The sequence below is a fragment of the Cololabis saira genome, chromosome 24, assembly GCF_033807715.1.
Source record: "Cololabis saira isolate AMF1-May2022 chromosome 24, fColSai1.1, whole genome shotgun sequence".
Lineage (NCBI taxonomy): Eukaryota > Metazoa > Chordata > Actinopteri > Beloniformes > Belonidae > Cololabis > Cololabis saira.
In genome coordinates this window covers 10,431,108-10,453,066 of record NC_084610.1, presented here as the reverse complement: position 1 = coordinate 10,453,066, position 21,959 = coordinate 10,431,108, and the positions used below count along the sequence as shown (strand labels likewise).

The 21,959-nt window shown below is 41.4% G+C and overlaps 2 non-coding genes across 2 annotated transcripts; both read right to left on the bottom strand.

Moving 5' to 3' along the window:
- Positions 1-2,236: 2,236 nt before the first annotated feature.
- On the bottom strand, positions 2,237-2,308 carry trnad-guc (transfer RNA aspartic acid (anticodon GUC)). Its single transcript has one exon. It is a non-coding gene; the product is annotated as a tRNA-Asp (tRNA).
- A 12,775-nt stretch (positions 2,309-15,083) lies between these two features.
- trnad-guc (transfer RNA aspartic acid (anticodon GUC)) lies at positions 15,084-15,155 on the bottom strand. The gene has a single exon. It is a non-coding gene; the product is annotated as a tRNA-Asp (tRNA).
- Positions 15,156-21,959: the final 6,804 nt, after the last annotated feature.

The following is a 21,959-nucleotide window of genomic DNA, read 5'->3' as shown; positions in this document are numbered from 1 at the left end:
CCACGCAGTAATCTTGTTTTAGGCTCTTCGGGGTTTGGAAGTCTCATGTGTCATCAAATTGACTTGTATTTATCAACCAGTCTTAGCAGTATACGCCTTTAGCTCCACTTATTAGAACCGTTTTCTCCACCTAGTACCTAATAGTAATTAATATTCATTTTAAATATGATATGATGGAGTAAGCCAGTTTATTAAAGAGCATTAAAGGAGCTTGAGGCAGGATTGAGGCAGGATTTATGAAAAAAATTCGTATACGTTTTAAGTTTTCTAGTAATAATGTCAGATGAAGCGTTCCAAACCAAAAAGAATGAGCCCTCTAGTGTATCTCTCCGTTGCCTTGAACAGGCTGTGAACAGGGAATGTGCTGCAATTCGGGCCCAAATTTCCCGCGCTGGGCGGCGGATGTGATGTCACATGACGCTGCATGCATGTTCTCCCCGTTCTCCCGTGCCTGCTTCACTGTTGGCTGCAGTACCCCCAACGGCCGTCGTGGCGAAGGGTGGCGCTAGAGAGTCTCATTTCTTAAAAGGAGCCTCATGCTCCTTTAAGGGAAATTATACATCTTGAGTGTGTGTTGATTTCTTGATTTGTTATGTGAAATTTCTTTAGCTCAAACGCTTTCCCTTCAAATCAAGAACTAATAGGTAATAATAAGTAAAAATAAACATGATTACTAAAGTTTTTTATCAGTTATTGTTACATTGGGAAAGGTTGCTCACAGTTTAATTGACTTGCATTCACTAGAAACTGTCATGTTAATGCAGGAACTACTCATTAATACTTGTTTGGTCAGCCACACAAGGAAACACATACATTACTTCAGGCGCGTCATTTCCGCCGGGGACGGTGGGGACACGTCCCTACCACTTTGTCTGACGAGCAGATTTGTCCCCACCACTTAAAAAATAAAATAAAATTAAGTAGAGAAAGTGCAAACGCCGCTTTTGGTGCAGAAGCTGAATTTTGGTTCAGAAGCTGCTCAAGAACGCCCCTCCCCTAGCCAGGCCTCCGCTCCCACACACTGCGCTTGCGGTCTGCAGTCTGTTACAGTGTAACGAGCGATGAAAGAAGTCGCTGGTGTTGCAGGTGAAGATTCGTCAGTGTTCATGATGCATATCAGGCGAGATAGACAAAAAAGACAATTAATGAAAACTTATTTCACAGAGGGGTTGCTGCTCGTTCACTCTTGCCCGACGTTTCATAGCCTGGCAAAGTTTGAAAACTTTGTAAGGGCAAAGGCTGTTTGCCAGGCTACGTCTCCTGATGCGCTCTTACTTGGTCGAGGTTAGTCTGAGATTTGTTGGTGTGTCAAGGGCTGTGCAATTACCGAAATCGTGTCTTGTACTGAAATGCGGATTTTGAAATACGAATAGGGCCTACCCATGCCGAATTGTCCCAACCCATGATGTTTCCGACGACCTAAATAAGACCGCGCAGATGGCTTTTAATATGGGGACAATATCGCGTCAATACGCATCATCTAATGCAGTGGTTCCAAAACGTTCTGTGCCCAAGGCACACCAAAGGACAAATAAAAATTTCAAGGCACACCTATTGTGCAAAATAGCCTTATAACACGTGTTATCACTAATATCATCTGTTTATCTGTTAAGTTTATTATTTACTAATGCCAAATAAGATATGACAAAGACAACTATTCTGCTCATGAAATATTTATTAACAAAATACTTCACAAAAATATTTAAACTTTATCAAATTGGGCTTCATCAAACACACCCATTTCAGGAGGATTTTTTAAAATAGTTTTTAGATAAAGAGTTTGCCTCTGTATTATGGAATGAGTGCATTCAAAGTAGTAGCCTATATAGTAAATTAAAATAATAATTTTTGTCTAGTTGTATACTATATTGCAGTAGGCTATGATTGTCACAAAATCCCACGGCACACTTGGACTTGCCTCAAGGCACACCAGTGTGCCGCGGCACACAGTTTGGGAACCACTGATCTAATGCAATGCCTATTATTTATCATGAAACCTCAATTCGGAAGTAATGAGCCTAGCTCGTACCCAGCACTTTTCAAACCTTACTCAGGTTTATGGTAAATGTCCCCAGCACTTCTGAAATCAAACTGACGCCCATGCATTACTTGTCAAAAGTTTGGACACACTCTCCATTGGGAAACCCTACAAAATTGTGGATTTTTTCTTTTGACACTAATATCTGAGGAGCGTTTGGAGGAAAACAAAAAAATTAATTAAAAAAAAAAGTTGGCACTCCCCGTCGGGGAATCGAACCCCGGTCTCCCGCGTGACAGGCGGGGATACTCACCACTATACTAACGAGGAGATGCTAGTTGTGGCTCCGACGGTTGCGCAATAGCACTGCCGCGTCGGCACGTGCAGCTCCGGTCTTTTCTTTTTTTCTTTCCTGCTTCGGGTCCGTCAACAGCTGAGAGGGCTCTTTAATTCCGTCCTTCTATGCTGTCGGGCACATCCTCGTCGCCAGTTGTGGTGTGTTAGGAATCACACACACGAAGTAATATCCATTTGCTGAACTTTAATAAACACCTTCAACACATACAGGTTATTTTGTAGCTGTCTCTCTAACGCAGTAGCTCGTTATTAAACTCTCGTGTGTCTCATCTCGCGATACGTTACTTTTATTATGAGAACACTACACCTGTCGTCACATGTTTTTAAACTTACACAAACTTACAACGACATTCTTTTTTAGTTGTCGTTCTGTTGTTTGAATAAGATTCTAGTCATGATAAAAATCTTACAGAGAAGCTAAAATTCTGACAAATATGATCAATTACTGAACAGTAATTGATTTGCGCATGCGAGGAAGACTCACGTCTTTCGATTTTTTTTTTAAACCGCATTTTTTATACCACATAATCAAAAATACAGAAAAACTGTGCAGTCTGGGTTTTGTTATAGTCCCTTATTTTATTTTGAAATGACAACGGACTTCAATGTGCATCAAACTTCCCCATAGTCTACTATATTTGTCCTTCAAAGACTGTTTCCACTTATTCCTCATTTCCCTGTGTTTAGTCCATTTGTTCCCTCTATATCATATCATTATCTCCATTGCATCGTTTTCATCACAGAAGCTTTTTTTTTTCCTCCTGGTAGTTACATGAAATACGCCCACATTGATACCAGTAGAGACTGGGTCAGCCCTTAGTGGTGATTTGAGAAACTACACACTAGCCCATTGGACACTGTTGGAATAAAATCTTTTTAGATTGAAAATCTGTTAACTTTGAGCTGAATTTTGGTCCTGATACGTGACCTGACCCTCACTTGTGTCATTTTCCTTGATCTCACCCTTGCAGGCCCGAGCGGTGCATCAGAATCACAGGTTCTTACCTCTTTCAGACACAGTCTGGGACCTGTAATATCAACAGTGACAACCAGTGCATTATATGGCATCTTCCTTTGGTTCTGGGAGTTGAAATGCTGTTTTCTAGACCCAGAAATGCATTCTGACATGTGCTCCCAGCTGAGCTGGTAGAGACACAAGTACATGACCTTCACTCATGCACAGTAAGGCATGTTGACATTAACGGTGTTCCTGACGTGAACCATGCAGCCACTCTGTTCTTTGCTTTGAAATGTATGTAATAATAGAGTGATAACAGGTCTGGTTCACAATGTCTACCACTTGAGTCAGATAGTATTGTGTCTGTGTCTTTGTGATATTAGACTGACTGACTGACTGCAGACATCCAACAAACCTTTTCAAGTGGAAATAGGATGCTTTAGAGTTTTTCACGGGAGCTGAAGTTCTGCTTCTCTCGTGTAGTATTTTGATGTCAAAATGTTTCCACATTTTCTGCTTTGAGAGGACGCCTCCCAGATGGGACGTTATCTGATGCGATGTTTTGGCTGGCCTGGTGATTGCGGGGTGTTGCCGGCAGACTGGACGCTGCTCCGGGGCGCTGACCCACTTCTCTGAAAGCTGACCGTCCACTTAGGCCTCGCACAGTGATTTATCTCTGAGCGGAGTGTGCACGGAGATCATGTCGTGGTGAGTTTCATGGCTGAGTGTGTCACTCTGTCAGTGTGTCAGTGTGTCAGAGGCCAGTGACACAGATCGGCGACGGATGTAGCAACTTCCTGTCATCAATCCTCGGCTATCACATGCCCACTTAGGAACTGTGTTGACAGATTCAACAAGGTGATCCTTCTCTCTACGTACGTGTTATAAATATCCTCCGTCCCTCCATCCTCCAGCCTAGCCACACGTCTACCGTTGGGTAACTCATGCAGACATCACTCTCGCCGGCGGTTGACCTGTGACCCCCAGGTCATCGAGCACGAGACCCAGACACTAAACAACAGGAAGTCCTTCTTTTGTCCTCCTCTCAGCTAAACGACCAGCAGACGCTGATCCCGCATAATAACTGAGTCACACAAAGGCAGCTAAATGCTAAGTCCTCTGTAAAAGGACCTCATTATCACGTTTAGGGTTGCCCACATGCCTTTTCTGTATCACAATCAACGTTGTTGGTGTTTAACTCACAGAAGGCTTGAGTAAACACAACCAGACCACTCGTGGTGCTCGACTGTAGATGGGGAACGTCAGAAGCGTAACTGTGCATTCACAACGAAAGCGTCCGGCTGCCATTCATTGTCTATGAAAGCTCGCTACGAGAGGCGTCGGAGGCGTCCAGAGCGTCAATTTGAAGTTGAGAGAATCTCAACTTTATGCAAATGAGCAGCGGCGATGCATAGGCAGTGTCCAATCACAGACCGGGGAAGCCTCAATGCATGTTGTACTTTTGTGTACACATAAACGTACACTCATTCACATGCATACATGAGCATAGCTGTGCACTAAGAAACTTATTTTATCAGGAATTAATATATTTCATGTAGCAAACTGACTTTTTGCTGATTTGACTGCTGTTTTTACCTAAAAACTAACTGATGGTTGAGGAGCTGTACAGTCTGAACAGGTGTGTTTACTACATCGATCCAACTCAAAATCATTAAAAACAGTGCTTATTAATCACAAAACACAGTTTTAATAATGTGACCAAATCCACTTCTACCCGGTTTGTCAGTGGTGTTCACCGCAGAGAGACTGCCGCCATTCACCAGGACCAATGGCTCGCCGATATTTGGTATCCGTCTGGTTGATCTGGGCACCAACCTTGTTAAGGAGAACATCAAACTCACTCTTATCCACGCGGAAATAGCCGAAACCAAGCATCGTCAAAACGGAGCTCCGATACCAGACGTTGAAACTCCCCGTGGAGTTGGCTGCACTTTGTAAACGAGATGGACCGACGGCGCCGGGCCCTACTCTTAATCAGCAAATGCACTGCGGAAATATAAAGATGGTGTCAAGAGTTGGAGCATTGAAGAGAAGCTGATGTCCTGATCCATGTAAGGAAAACATCATCGTGTCATTTTCCAAAATATATTCAATTTCAAGGCTGCAAGAAGTGAAAATGTGCTGTGCTTAATTGAATTAGGATGATTGTGTTTTACGATTTGATGTGTTGATGTGTCGATGAGGGATTCAGATGGGTGTGTTTGTTTAACTTCACCCAAGGACTCCAGGTTTAGGTGTGTTTGTTTCATTCAGAAGGAAGAGTTGGGCTGCTTACTCACGGCCAAAGGTGAAGAAAGGATTCAGTGATATTTTAACGATGGAACCACCCATCTGGCGGAGCCCCACCAGTCAGCGCTCCAAGTCCCTGACACTAATTAAATGACCCAATGCAGCAGTTTGTTCAGGTTTTGCAGAGCCGCATTCAAATAAAAGAAGATCATAACTTGAAACAACACCTCTGAGGACTTCTGAACGCTGAACTGGAAGTTCAGGGTTCATTCCTGAGCCGGCGCTCGCGGTGAAGTCATGGTTGCTTGAAGGATGAGGACATGCGAACAGCTGCAGCCACTGACCTCGTCCTCTGGCCCCCGCCGCCACCGCAGCATCGCTTACACAACCTCAGTTGTGAGAACTCCGGCTTGGCTCCCGCTGCTGACATTGCCACACACCAATGCAATGAAAAGTGGGGGGGGGGGGGCTTGATTAAGCAAGTGCAATGTCAACTGGAAAAAGCATGCATAAACTTTCAAAACAGCAGGATATTGTGGGAAAAAACCAGCGTAAATCACCTTCAGTTTACCACTAACTATCAAAGGAGGGCCATTTAACCATCTTTCATCGTCCTCTTCAAACGCGACCAGACTAACCAGCCTGAGTCATCGCGGCGGCGCTGGGGATGGAAAGCTCTTCTCTGTCGCTTCTCAGCCCCGTCTGCTCTGAAAACCCACTCCGTCAGCAACTCCGGAGATGCAAACATGCACACAGCAACGCTCAAAAGTCCAGATTGTCTCCAGATGTGTAATTGCAGCAGATAAATAGGGAAACAATAGCAAAGCCAAAAGTCGTAGATTAAAGCAGCAGCAAGGTGAGGGGCAAGCGACCGGCCGTCTGCATGAGTTAAGCTCGTCCACTTCAAAACCACACACGCAGAAATGCAGTTTTCTCTGCTTTTAAACGCTTACTTTCCATTTGTTGGACTCTTAAATTCAAGCTGGACCTGCTCCTAGATTGAGCAGGGATTACAGCGCTTCCAAAACTCATTTGGCGGAGGAGTTTATGGGACGGATATTGAACCCCGGCCTACGGTTCAAGATCAACATGTGAATGCCGGTGTAAGATGCCACCTCTGTCATGATGCGGGTCCTGTCACAGACTATTTGATGGGACACGATAAGCTCTCCCATGACTGCAGTTAAAACCAGTCCCTCTGCCTTCTCTGACTTCTTACCCAGCCTTATCTTATCTTAAGATGATTGGATCTAAATAGAAACTCAGATACTCTTCGCTGCATTAGCATTCCTCAAATTCTTGCATTATCTCAAAGAATCAGACCTGAAATATGAGAGCATGCTCGGTACTTCTTTCCTCTTTATTAGAGATCAGCGTGGATTACTGTCGATAAAAATCTAGCTGCAGTAAGGAGAGAGGCACACACCCCGACTAAAACCTGCACCTAAAGGCAGCTATCAGATGTGGAAACCGGAGGAGGAGGGGAGGGCGGGGACAAAAGTGGTCAAACCTCCTCTTTACAATAGGTAAACAAAGAAAGGAGTGCCAGCTGGCTCAGGGAGGCAGCTGTCGGGCAGATAGTGTTCCTTCAGCTGCCAGGTAGCTTCTCTTTTGGGAATTTAATGATAAAACTTCCAGGAATATCGTCGCATGTCAGTGGATCGCAATATAAAGTTCTTATCATGCACTCTTCCTAATAAATGCCATCCATCCAGGGATGCTGACAAACACATGGAGCTGTGTGGAAACTGGATCAAATAGAGAACAGGTGTGTGCGTGGAAGCTGGTTGTTTTCTGACTGCTGAAGATGGCTCCAAAACTGACTTCTTGCCTCATCTCGGACGTGGCAAGACGAGATAAAAAGGGTGAAGGGGGATGAAAAGATGGACAACTTGCCAGTTGAAAGTCATCTGGAAAACTTTTGTCCCCTCCTCGGACAGATGTGGTTCAGATTACGGGTCTGATTTACAGTGGAGAAGAAAGGAATGAGGGAAAAATGTTAAAAAATGAAAGAGATGACAATAATATTGAATTTAAAAGTGACTTTTTTGTGACTTACATCACTGTTGTGATTTTGATGCCAACATCTCAAGAAGATGACATTTATGTTTAGTTGTAAAACCCTCTAGTAGTTTCCAATGTCCACACCATGAACAATAACCATATAATATCTCTCCAAGCACAAGTCTGCAGGGAGCAGACAACAAAACAGTTAGTTGGGAGAAGTGTCTCGTTGGTCGCGTTTCCATTACCCCTGGATCTGCGCAAAACCAAAAAATCACAAAGAAAAACTGCCAAGTATGGTTAAAAACCTTTTCTACGCTTTCGCAAGGTGGTTTTTCAGACCACTGACCCTGACCAGCACTGATCCAGCTGGACCATTTTGTATAAAAGCTTCTGCTAAATGACAGTAGTAGTAGTAGTAGTAGTAGTAGTAGTAGTAGTAGTATCACAAAGGTGTAATGGAAACACATGGTGGTCAATTGAAAGTCATCAAAATCTTGTTTCCAGCTGTTTCTAGCCTCATTAATACAATGAAGTTGTACTGTAACAGGAAATCATTAGGCATTACTGAATTACATAAGGGCCTTTGAATAATCATTTAAATGGTCATCAGCAGTTGCAATAATTTGTCCAAAACTAAAGATATTTGTATCGTATATCGTTTTTTCCTTGTCTTAAAGAGAGATCTCGCAGGAAGAGATACAGACACTTAAGGAGATGCGGAGACAAGCAATTACTTTCATACAAAGAAAACACAGTTCAATGGAAACACAGGTTTTTCCCTGGTCAACATTGTGATTATTTTGACCGAAAAGGTCTGGGCTTGAAGCATAAAGCTTATCTTGCCCACCTTTTAACAGAATAGAATATACAAAAAGAACAAATGAAGTAGCTATCATGAGGCTACACATAATAATAATAATAATAATAATAATAATAATAATAATAATAATAATAATAATAATAATAATAATAATAATAATAATAACAATAATAATAATAATAATTGTGATAATAATAATAGTAATAATCATAATAATAATAATAATAATAATAATAATAGCTTAAATAACTGTAATAATAGTAATAGTAATAATAATGATGATAATAATAATAATAATAATAATAATAATAATAATAATAATAATAATAATAATAATAATAATAATAATAATAATAATAATAATAATAATAATAATAATAATAATAATAATAATGATAGCTCTGAAAACAGAAAGTGAAAAGATGCTAAGGAAACCGACAAAACCAATTTAGGTTGTCATTTCATCTCATGCATGTGTACATTCTTGTTGAAGATGGCTACGTTCACATGCTGGATTTCCAATGGCGTCCAGAGGCAGTTTCTTCTATACCTGCTGGTACAGCCCTCTGGAAATCAAAGCCTAATCCAGAGGAACCAGAGTCATTCTTTGGATCAAGGAGGAAAATAATTTGTACAGCAGGTGAAAGATTTAGGAGAATTGTCTTCTTTTGAGGATAAATACGATGAACATCTGATGACTCTGATGACTCTGTAACGAACCTACATCCATGAGAAAGCGGGTCTTGGTATATCAGTGACATCTGGATGGTCGTCATCACCATCACATCACTGCCATCAGACAACAGAGAGACATTCCTTGGCATTCAGGGTCGTCCAGCACTCAGGATGAGTGAACGCTTTGCACGACATATTTTTCTTCGACTTCTCAGAAGAATAAAACCAAAACCACATGTGTGGGTATTTTTTTCTTTTTTTTTTCTAAGAACTTGCCCTGTGGATGGTTTTCCAAAAAACACCTTCATTTTTCACTGTCATCTGCAATGCCAGTGAAGTTCAGACATGTCTTTAAAAACTAACGTGGCGTTTATTGACACAGCGCAATTAGGAAACTCCTCATTTTCAGTGGCTCCGGCTCGTTTTTATTGATGGAGACTATAACAGAAAATGGCATCTGACTCTTCAACACCAAACCCCGGACTTGAAGGTGTTTATTCGAATTCAAAGGCTGAAATGATACGTAACCAATGATTTCTTTGGTTCGGGAGCTCAGAGAGCACCTCCTCCTGAAGCATGACGCTTCTTTCCGCAGCTGATTCCACCGAACGACTGACAATCCCAAACTTCCATGACTCCCCATGTGGACCCAACGCAGGATCAAACACAACGTGGGCGTATTGATATTGGCACGGTCCGTGTGTGTGGAAGAGGAAGCTGCAAAGAGCATGCACGTATGTGAGACCCAAGAAGGAACTCTCTGGCCGCGGTTTACAGGATTATTCACAGGGGGGGGGGGCTGACTTCCAAATGTTCCACTTCATAGCAACCACACCCTCCAGAGCTACATCCAGGCCTCCCTGGTTCTGTCACCCAGGGATGGGCAGCTCTTCCAGGGCAGAGCTCGTTGATTGTTCCCTTGTGTTATTCCATCACGGGCCTTCGTCACATATCAGTGGCGGCGTTTTTGACCCTCTGTGTGCTTGCGTCTTGCTGGAGTACCGGCAGGAAGAGGAAAAATCTTCTTTGTTGCAGAGTGTGCACAACCCTTGGCCTTTTGTTCAGCTTTTCACAGACGTAACCATTTCCCTTAAAGAATCCACACGTGCTAGGAGTTCATTGTATGTGCCAGACCATTATTGCACTCAGCTGCAAGATTTGCCTCCAATTTGTCGAAAAAAATCAGGCTAATTTTCAGTGTTTCGCTGTTTTTGGAGCATGCATGAGTGTTTTTTTTCTTCATACTTAGTGTCTTAGGCACGTTTGAAGAACAAACTGGAGCAGTTCGGGGCTGCAGCCTTATGGGATGGACGGTTCCAGGTACTGTGCCTATTTTTCAGAAAAACCCCCTGAGGGGGGAAAAGAGGTACAGCAAAACCCTCACCTCTGCTTTCCCACACTGCACGTGCTGCTGTAAGGGGACTGCATACGTGGTGCATGTGTCTGTGTTCTAGTCTGCAAATACATACTGTACCTCACCACATGGCAACCGAGAGCCCCCTTATGTTCTCTCTATTAGCCAAACATACAGCAAGATGGAACTGAGGAATATGCGTTAAAGCCAGGGAGTTTCTAGTAGGCGTGTATTGGACTATACGTTAGTTCAACGTAACTGCATCTGTTTTCCATTAAGCCATTTCCTCCATCAGCCTTCAAACCAAACAATCGCCTGAGTTCAATTCACAAGGACAGGCTGAGGCCAAAGTTTAAGCATTCATCACACGTAGACACGTTTCATCCAGAGTAACATCAGCGGGACGAAGCACAGGGCAAATCCCCCACAGATTTGAAACAAAACGTCCCCATCTTGTCTTTTGATAAGAGAAGTGATGAACAGTGTGTTCTTGTCTCCGAGGGGCTGACCACTCACGTGGCTCGTCAGGTGATGTATGTTGCTGCTCCACATGCACCATGTGGAGCAGCTGCTGACTGTTTTGGACTCTCAAGGTCTCTCAAGAACCTGTTGTTTTTTTTTTAAACCCTCTCCTGGTGCACATCACACGAACAGTGCGGTAGGTATACAGTAGCTGTCTTACAGTACACAGAAATCTCTAATGCTGTTGTTCAGAGCAAATATTTGCAAGTCCACCAACTCAAAAACGATGATTTAAGACAACCCTTTCACTCTGATTGAGGCCGCTTGGGTCTGAAAATGCCATTCAGACAAGGTATCTTCCATTTGGAGGCTTACCCCGAAGTTCGGTGGATTGATCTTTCACCCCTGTTAAATACCAAACTCACCCAAGTCACCACTGGGGCTTTTGGACCACCTCAAAATCAGTGCTGGTGCTAGATTCCCGTTCCAATTAGGGTGTACAAGGAAATAGATATCCTTTCCACTGGCGGGAGAGCACTGGCGAGCCAGGACCCCCACGGCTGAAACTGAAAGGGGATAGGGCCTTTGCTGTGGTCGTTCCCCGACTCTGGAACTGGTTACCATCAGGCATTTGATGTGCCCCCACTAGGGATGGGCGGTATGGACTAAAAAATGTGTCACGATAATTTCTGGCATTAATCCCGATAACGATAAAAATGACGATAAAAAAAATACCAATTCAACTCCACCTTTGTGACTATAAATCTATCTCGCTCTCAGATCCGCCATGTTTGTTACACAAAAACGTCATCAACGGGAATTTATCCTTTTTTTCTTTCTTTCTTTCTTTCTTTCTTTCTTTCTTTCTTTCTTTCTTTCTTTCTTTCTTTCTTTCTTTCTTTCTTTCTTTCTTTCTTTCTTTCTTTCTTTCTTTCTTTCTTTCTTTCTTTCAGGCTCATTTCTTTCTTTCTTTCTTTCTTTCAGGCTCATTTCTTTCTTTCTTTCTTTCTTTCTAGCTCATTTCTTTCTTTCTTTCTTTCTTTCTTTCTAGCTCATTTCTTTCTTTCTTTCTTTCTGGATCCTTTCTTTCTTTCTTTCAGGCTCATTTCTTTCTTTCTTTCTTTCTTTCTTTCTTTCTAGCTCATTTCTTTCTTTCTTTCTTTCTGGCTCCTTTCTTTCTTTCTGGCTCATTCCTTCCTTCCTTCCTTCCTTCCTTCCTTCCTTCCTTCCTTCCTTCCTTCCTTCCTTCCTTCCTTCCTTCCTTCCTTCCTTCCATCCTTCCTTCCTTCTTTCCTTCACGTACGTAACGCAGAACCATAAATTCGACTTTACACAAAAACATCATCAACGGGAATTTATCGTTTTTACCGCGAGATGACAAATTCTTACCGTGGGGAATTTTTTTGACGGTTTATCGTGAACGGTAAAATATCGCCCATTCCTAGCCCCCACTATTTCCAACTTTAAATCTAGATAAAAAACTCACCTCTATTCACTCGCTTTCCCAGTCCCCCAATCCTGTCATTTCTTGCATCTGTGTTTTTAGGTCAAATTTGTGATTTATTTGTTGTCACTGAAAGTTCTTTCTTTTTTTAATTATTATTATCATGTACAGCACTCTGTTTTAATATGCTTTATAAATACATTTTACTTACTTACTTTTACTCATATATCACATCACCAAAGCGTAAGCAGGATATTCGTAAAAAGAACCTGAAAGCCTCAGAATAACGAACGCCACGTTTCCATTACCCCTAGATTTGGGCAAAACCTAAATATCTCAAAGAAAAAGCAATAATTAAAATGTCTCTAATTTGAGAAAACTGCCAAATATCGCAAAAACCTTTTTACACTTTTACAAGGTGGTTTTATCCAGTTTATCGCCAAAGTGTAATGGAAACATGACTAATGGAAATTGAACTTTTGGAGTTTGGAATTGACTTCATGCAAGTTCCTTCCATCAACATCAATGGTGTTTACATTTCAGAAGAAACTTTTTCAAGTCACGTGTTTTCTGTACAGTTGACGTATTTTTGATTGCATGGTTAAATCAGCAAGATCCCAAATGTCCAAGTAATATATATTTTTTTACCTCACAGAGGTTGTTTAAATATGGTGCTGGTTGCATAGTTTTTGGTCGGTTAAATCATTGTAGCGGTTCTTGCATATGGCCCAGCAAGCTTTCGCAGCGTAGCGCCAGTTTTTCTTGGCACCAAGTCGGTGCTTTCCTTGCAGCAGCTGGTCGAAAAAGAAAACAAAAACTGGTGCCAAGACTGACACTAGCATTAGACTAGCACTTGAACCGCTTTGGTTGAGAAGCCCAACAATAGTGACACTCAAAGCCTGAATGACTATGGCATTCCACAATAAAAGCACCTGAAATGATCCACTAGTTCCTGGCTCGCTCAGCTTGCTGTTGTTGTTTTTAGTGTCATTTCAGTAGCAAAACCAGGAATGACCACTGCATTCATCCCCCCCTTGATTCCTTCAATCAAAAGCTGTAAATATTCTATTTATGCTGCAAAGTTGGACATTGAAACATGGGGGTCAATGGAGATTGACAAACATTTGGAGCCAGCCCCTAGTGGTCTGTCGGTAAACTGCAATTTTTCTGAGTTCCACTGTGACCTCAACATGGAAGATGGAATATTGGCGTTTGCTCAGGAAGGACATCCTGAGTAAGACCTGGGCCAGATCATTATGCAGAACACGACGGTCAGCTGTCGCCACAATGGGGTGTTATTTTAGGATGAATTAACTCACATTGAACTGAGTTACCCAGCATCCTCAGCTTTATTTCCACCCGCAACTTCAAACTGTGGTGCATTTCCTGCACCTCAGCATAGGGAAGTCAAAACGCTTTTGCTTTAATGTTTTTGCCTTTCCTTAACAACGAATTATCACCAGCGGTCCATTAAAGACACAGCAATAAACCAGGTTGCTCCAGGTGAGATCTAACTCCATAAAATAGCCTGTAATGTTTATCATGACTAAACATTTCACACGTATGTTTCCACTGTGTACATGCCTTGGAGACAGAGATCACACCCTAACGCTGGCAGTGTAGTGCAGTGCAGCAGGTCGGGAGTGTGTGTGTGGGCTCTGGACAAATGAATAATAGTGTGAAAGAGTTGATGTGGTGAGGTTTCTCATGAGATCCCGGAGGTTCGCACAGTCAGCTGCAGCTCATCAGGGAACCCTCACCGCTAAACCTCCCATCTTCCTCCTCTAACATCGTCTTCCAGCCTTTTCCCTCTGATCTCCCTCACAATGCTATCAACTTTCTTCTTCTTCTTTCTTATAACAACCTTCTTGTTTGTCTTGATCATCACATTTCTGTATTTCACATATCTTCACATATCTTCTGATCCTCGTTTTGGACATCATAAATCATCCTATCCTACTTTCTTCTCAAAATGTGCACACTCTGATCCAAGTTAACTTGCATGCATCAAAAAACATCTTTTTGTTGTTCTTCTTCGGCCCCAACGGGGAATGGGAAGACCTACTCTTCATCACTCACAGGATGTTTAAGACTGTTTTTCTCACGGTGGTCTGGACTGGGCTGTAAGCTGGCAAGCCTTGGCATGGGTTGGCACAGGAAGTGGCTGCCTGAACCCTGCAAGGGATTCAGGCCAGTTCCATTTCCTGTCAAACATCCTCCCAGAGGAAAGTAACGCCAGCACATTAGAGACAAAACTCCCAGCGGGAACAGCTTCAAATCTTCAGCAGAGCAGATCCCACGCCTTATAATCTACGTTCATCAAACACCAAGTTTCCGGTTCCTCGTCTACCTCCACTGGCATGTGGCCATGCAGATAGTTTTGTTTGATGTGCAAGTATACTGCCTCAGTCATGATGCTGGAAAGATGTGGGTAAAATGAGCCTGTTCCGGCCACATATGTGTGGCACAGTACCCGTTGGTCCGTCTGAAACTACATACTGTTCACTTGAGGCTAAAAATAGGGCTGCACAAGCACTAGATTTACGTGGACATTATTTTGTTCTAATTTAGAATTTGATATAGATTTTAGTTTTTCACGAATTATCTATTCTGCAGTAACAGTTCGCACAACTCGGTCTTAATATGCACACGACGAAGAGGGAAATTAATGTTGACTTATTTTTCGTCTTCTTATGTCGTCAGTTGATAAAAAAGTACATGATAAATGATTCACTTGGGTAAAAAAAATGAAGAAAAAAAATTGAAAATATTTTTTCACTCCCCGTCGGGGAATCGAACCCCGGTCTCCCGCGTGACAGGCGGGGATACTCACCACTATACTAACGAGGAGATGCTTTTTTTTGTAGCCGAAGTGACGTCATAAAACTGCTCAAACCACAAAATATCGGCCCTGGTATAGTTTCAGTCTTGACTTAACCGTGTATAAATATACAACTATAAATAATCACGAACACGATAGCAATATAGAAGTTTTACGCTTGCATTTATCTGTTTTCTCTGTATTTCCTACCAGCGGCGCTTCGGCTTCAGCCTGTCGTCACGTGACACGCTCATAGATATCGACACGTGTATATAAATATTTATATATTTATATTTATATATTATTTAACCACATCTGACTTACTAGCTTCAGGGAGATAATCGCTGCTGGTGTACATCTTCTCTGAAACCTCCGCTGAATTATTCTAAAAGCACCCCTGTGGTTTGGATGCCTGTACAACAGACGGGATGTGTGTTGTTTCTTGCTTTCAAAATAATAAATATATAATCTATTTAAGAAAAAAACGAAAGGGGAAAAAAAAAGGACGTTGCATTGTCCGGGAATCGAACCCGGGCAGGCGGGGATACTCACCACTATACTAACGAGGAGATGCTTAGGTATCAGCAGTCACGGAATAAAACAACTCAATCCACGAAATACAGACCTAGTATAGTTCTAGTCTTGACTTAACCGTGTATAGATATACAACTATAAATTATCACGAACACAAGATGGGACAAGATTTATCTTCTCATTACAAGCAAAAAAATCTTGTTCCACAGGCAGATTTTTCTACTTATTTTAAGTGAATATCTACTTGAAACAGGTGAAAATTGTTGTTTTTTCCAGTGATGATTCTTGTTTTAAGTGTAATGAGATTTTTTTACTAAAATGAGACATTTTAACTAGAAATAAGACAAATATTCTTGTTAAGATTTTGAGTTTTTGCAGTGATCCATTTTAGTTATCCTGTGAAGGACAGAGTCATATTGATAAGCTCAGAAAACTGTTTTTTATTGTTGTGTTTTGATGTATTTGATGTAAGCCCAGTGGATATTTAAAGCTTACAGAAGGCTGCTGCTATGTCATTCCTGCAGTATTTCTGCAGGTGTTTTGGTCAGTGCTATTATTTTTAATATATTATATTATTTGTAATCAGCACAAATTATCTGTCCCCATATTATAAAATCCACCATCCCCCCTGATTTTTTTTTACAACTCGAGTACTGTGTGTAAATATATATATGTATATATTACATTCGCCTACCTCTGCAGGCGCACGCGACAGGAAATGACGTCATAGTGGCTGTTCAGCTGCGGTTGCTCGATTGAGTGACTTTTATTCCTCAGACAAGTTGGTGTGGAGGAGTTGCAGAGGTTGTACTGCCTTTCCGCAGCAGCAGTGTTTTTTCATTCTTCTGCTAGTGTGACGTGTTTGTTTGGTTCATACACAAGCAGCATGCACCCCTCATTGTGGGCCAGACATCCCCAATTTGATGTCATTTCTCCCAAAAACGTTGTTCCACAATTACTGTGTTTTTCTCTGAGGCAAGTTTGCAAACTTAATCTGTGCAGTCATGTCCTTAGAGAGAGGAGGCTTTCTCCTTGCAACCCCTTCCAATGAAGCTATTTATCAAGTCTTAAAACTTGGCAAGATCTATCTTAAACATCTTAAGAGGGCTTAAACTTGATTTGACAAGCTAATTGAAATATAGGGACACATCCCTCTTTGGCAGATCAATTTATACACTTAATGTACACAATGCATGTAAAAATAAGACCTTTTAAGTACCTTTTCAAGAAGTACAGTATGTCTTTTTATGTTAGCTAAAGAAATTATTAGAGGAACACGATTCTTTAATATCAGTAAACATTTAGTCCCTGCTACTTTTACAGTACTTGTTTTTTTTCACACCCTGCTTCTGCATTTAACGCTGTATTTTAGTAATCTACCAAATACTTTAAATCAAATTCAACCAAGAGAAGTGACATCTCTGCAACATTTCTCTAATGGAAATCAGCTATTAACATATTTGGACGTTAATGCAGAGGATTTACTGCCGGCTCCTTTCCAGGGGTGAATGCTAACCACAGAATTTTCAAACGCATAATTAAATTTGCCTAATCTCGACTAAATTCAAACCACAGGCGTGGGGAATGAAAGGACAACATAATCAGGGAAGATTGCAGCAGCAAGTTGACTTAATAAAGCAGTGATTTCTGGAGACAGTCTTGGTCTGCCTGAGGTTTCGTCTTTTGTTAAACAGGATTTTTTTGTTGTCTCCACTGTTGCCAAGTGCTTTCTCAGAAGAAATTGGTGTGTTTTTTTCATTTAAATTGCTCTGAAATGACATGTTATTACGACCTGGGCCTATGTAGATTAGAACTCAGACATTCGGGCACTTTTACAGCGTAGCGTCTCTCAGGCCCGTCGTACTGCGGTGAATGTACATCAGTACTGTTGCTTTTCAGCAGCAGTTTGTTAGAGTTCTCCGTTTTGGCACATTGATAGTATCGTAATTTTCATAGCCTCATAAAATGATTAGGACAAATTCCTTTTATGAGATCACATTACACCATAACCTCTGGATTCTTGTAATCTGAGGAGTTGTTTTTGGGAAGGTGTGTTTGCATGTGCCAGGGTTAAACAGCATTTCTGTGGTGTTTGTATCCTCTATCTCCTAACAACGTCTGACTCCCCGTCGCCACAGCTCTTTTGTTTCTGGGTGCAGGCCAGGAGAGACCCCGGGCACAGTTTGTCTCCACGGTTCTGTGTCTCGCATTCACTCAAACAGCATTCCAGACTCATCTCGTTACATCCACACATTAGGTTGTTTTTGTTGTTTTTTTGTCCTTTTCCATCTCTTATCCTATTTACTGCCTCTCAGTTTCCGAGCACAGCATACCACAAAGTCACAGGCTGCTACAAATAGACAAAAGTATCTCAACTCAGCATCTAAATAAGGAAAGCAATCATCCCAAGCAGCTATGCATGGGGTTTAAGGGGTAATACATAAAGCGAGAGATCAATCTTGCATGATTTCAAGACTTTAAAGCTGCAATCACAATATGACGGTTATAATTTTCCGCCACGTTTGGAGGATAACTCTCCTAGGCGAGCGCAGGAGACGCTCAGATTCACGAGGAGAGCTGTTTTCAATTTTATGACGTGCTAATTTAAAGGAATGCTATATGCTATTAAGAGCTTAGATAGGAAAGGGACCCCTTAAGTTCAGGGAAAGAAGAAGAAAAAAGAAAGCATGAAGAGGGAGATGTCAAGCAAGGTCAGCTCAGTTTTGAAAAAAGGTCAAGGCAGTTCCCTTGATGCATTGCTTTGTTTTGAGTGCAAATCTGAAAAAATAAGGAGAAGGCCGCTGAGTTTAGACGCTTTTTGCTGCTTTAATGGAAAGTTAACGGTCACAGCTTCAAAGGAAGTCCAGGAGAAGAATCTGAGACAGATAGAAACAGACTGAACGTTGCAGTCCCAAAGTCTCCAGCCTCCCTGACTTTGAGGAGTGCCTTCACTTAGGACAGCGGGTGCCTGTTGTGTCTGGGGGTAATTCATCATCAGGGGTAGGTAATGAAAATCTTGGAGCAGACTTAGGCGGGCGACTGTAAATCTCGCCCAGCTGCAACGACCTGTAAACTAGAGCACAAACTACACATGTCAACGTGGTGAAGGAAAGATGGCGTTGTTTCCAAAGGTCATCTTTATTTTTTCCAGCTTTAAAAACCCTGATGGTTTTGGGGAAAAAGACGACAAAGAAAGACTTCTATGCAAGCCAATGTCTTTTTTTGTCTTTTCATTTGGCCAACGTGAGCGCATCTAGAAAAATTGACATCTGGGAAACTAAACTTAAACGTCAGTCAGGAGATCTTTACCTGAAATTCTCTTCACACATCAGTTATAAACAGTACTGGAGTTGAGGGGGGATGGCATCCCCCCTGAAATAAAAACGGTCAAAATCATCCCCCCTGTAAAACTTTCCATCCCTTATGTCATTTCATCAATGAATGTGGTTTTACTGCTATTTCAACATTTAGAGTCATTGCCAGAAAAATAACACCAGAATAATTTGACAATTTTCACCTGTTTCAGGTAAATTTTCACTTGAAATAAGTAGGAAAATCTGCCAGTGGAAGAAGATTTATCTTCTCATTACAAAAAAATCTTGTTCCACTGGCAGATTTTTCTACTTATTTCAAGTGAAAATCTACTTGAAACAGGTGAAAATTGTTGTTTTTTCCAGTGATGAGTCTTGTTTTAAGTGTAATGAGATTTTTTTTACTAAAATGAGACATTTTAACTAGAAATAAGACAAATATTCTTGTTAAGATTTTGAGTTTTTGCAGTGATCCATTTTACTTATCCTGTGAAGGACAGAGTCATATTGATAAGTTCAGAAAACTGTTTTTTATTGTTCTGTTTGATGTAAGCCCAGTGAATATTTAAAGCTTACAGAAGGCTGCATTTAACTGCTGCTATGTCATTCCTGCAGTATTTCTGCAGGTGTTTTGGTCACTGCTATTATTTGTAATATATTATATTATTTGTAATCAGCACAAATTATCTGTCCCCATATGATAAAATCCACCAACCCCCCTGATTTTTTTTTACAACTCGAGTACTGGTTATAAACAGTTAATAACTGATCCAAATGTTCTGCCTTGTAGGTGTGGCTTAAGAGGCTGGTCCTAGGGAAAGGGGGCGGGACTTGTTTTAAAAATCTAGCTGATTTTAACTGGTTTTTCGAGGTATTTCTGCCTCTTGTCTAATTTATTCATTTGGCTCAGTGTGTTGTGTAGTCAGTTTGACTGCTTTTGACGTATCAGTAACGAGAAAAACCTCGTTTTTTAAAATGAAGAAATAAAAATATCATCCTCTATCTCGCTGTTTTTGAAATGCTGCCTTGTTTTTACAATGTTTACTTGCTCCACTCAAACAGCCTCTGCCGACACATTACCACACTCTTTTGTAACACAAACAGAACAAAATACCATAAAACCCATGCACTTGATTGCACGTACAGTATGTGCACGAACACAACAGATAAACAGTTGAACACGTGGTTAATGGTGCCACTTGCGTTCAAAACAGCGTAGCTCTGGGTTAATGTTTCACTTTTACTGTTAAAACCAGTTATAAACATATCTTTCAGAGCACATTGTACTCATCTGCTGACTCCGTGGCCTTATTTCCAACATTTCCAGTGCTTCCTCTTGTCCTTCTCGGCACCTTGCAGCAATTATTCATGCATAACCTTCATTCCGAATGATTATACCCTGCAGTTTTCCATTTGATCCACCAAGTATCATCGTATTTGCCCAGGTGTTTCCATGGCACTGCTGAGATGATGTCTTTTTTTTCTCCTTGACTCAGTCCTTTGTGTAGCGAGAACGGTTTTTTTCATGCAACAAAGAGTTATAAAGATGAGAACATGCAGGGGTGACTGTTTTATTACGTACCTCCTTTTGGAAAAGAAACAATCTGTGAGTTGTGTCATGAATCACAACTTTGGCCCGGGTTCAGGCACTGGGACAGAAACCACAGACAAATACAGTAATTGAGGTCCCAGCAGAGGATTTGGAGGTTTGGTTCATAGATTTGGGAACCAAAAGACTGCACCCTCCCTTTAGCTTGCGCAGGGGTCGGCAACCCAAAATGTTGAAAGAGCCATATTGGACCAAAAACACAAAAAACGAATATGTCTGGAGCCGCAAAAAAATGAAAGGTCTTGTATAAACCTTAGAATGAAGACAAATGGTGAAAGGAGAAATGTCGAAAAAAAAGTCAAAATGTGGAGATTAATGTTGAAGTACAATCTCGAGAAAAAAGTTCAAATGTTGAGAAAAAAGTCGAAATGTTGAGAAAAAAGTCGAAATGTTGAAAAAAAGTCGAAATGTCGAGAAGAAAGCCGAAATGTCGAGATTAAAAAGGAAAGGAAAAAAGTAAGAAAAAAAGAGGAAAAAAAGGAAAGAAAGAAGAAAAAAGAAAAAAAAACAAGAAAAGAAAGAAAAAAAGGAAAAAAAAGAGAAAAAAGAGAAAATAAAGACAAAGAAAGAGAAAAAAGGAAGAAAAAAAGAAGAAAAAAGAGAAAAAAAGAAGAAAAAAGCAAAAAAAAACAAGAAAAGAAAGAAAAAAAGGAAAAAAAAGAGAAAAAAAGAGAAAAAAAAGAAGAAAAAGGGGAAAAAAAGGTGAAACATTTTTGAAAAAGCTCCAGGAGCCACTAGGGTGGCGCTAAAGAGCCGCATGCGGCTCTAGAGCCGCGGGTTGCGGACCCCTGAGCTTGCGTTTGAGAAGCTTGTGTTCGCTGCTGTGAAACCATATGGAAACTCTGCAGGTGACAATTCACATTTTTGCACCACGAAGTCAGTGGGATTAAATGCAAACCAAGTCTGACAGGTCAGCTTTGCCCGTGCCCAAAGCCATAAACACATGCCGCGCCCCGCGCCACCGCCACTCGCTCCTCGGCTCCTCCTGGGATCGGCAGGTTTTTCCCAGAGGAATGTTAACACGTCGGAGTCGTGTTCTGGCAGCAGGACGGCAGTTGTTTTGGCTCTTTTGTTTACCGCTCAGGAATCCAAATGCACCATTAGGAGACGAGGCCTCCAGACGCCTGCCAGACTCCTCTCCGGCACATCTAATAAAGAGAGTGGTTTCTGTGACAAAGGAATCTCAGCTCGGGTTTCTACAGGTGACGGCTTGTGAACTTTTCACCACGAGCAACTGACTTCTCTCGCCGGTTGGCGTGTGTGAACTCGTGAGAGTAACGTTACGTGGAGCTTGGCTGGCTGTCATGACAAATTAATTCTCACGCTCCACTGATTAGTCAGTGGAGCGTGAGAAGTTTACCTCTTATATATGTTGTGTA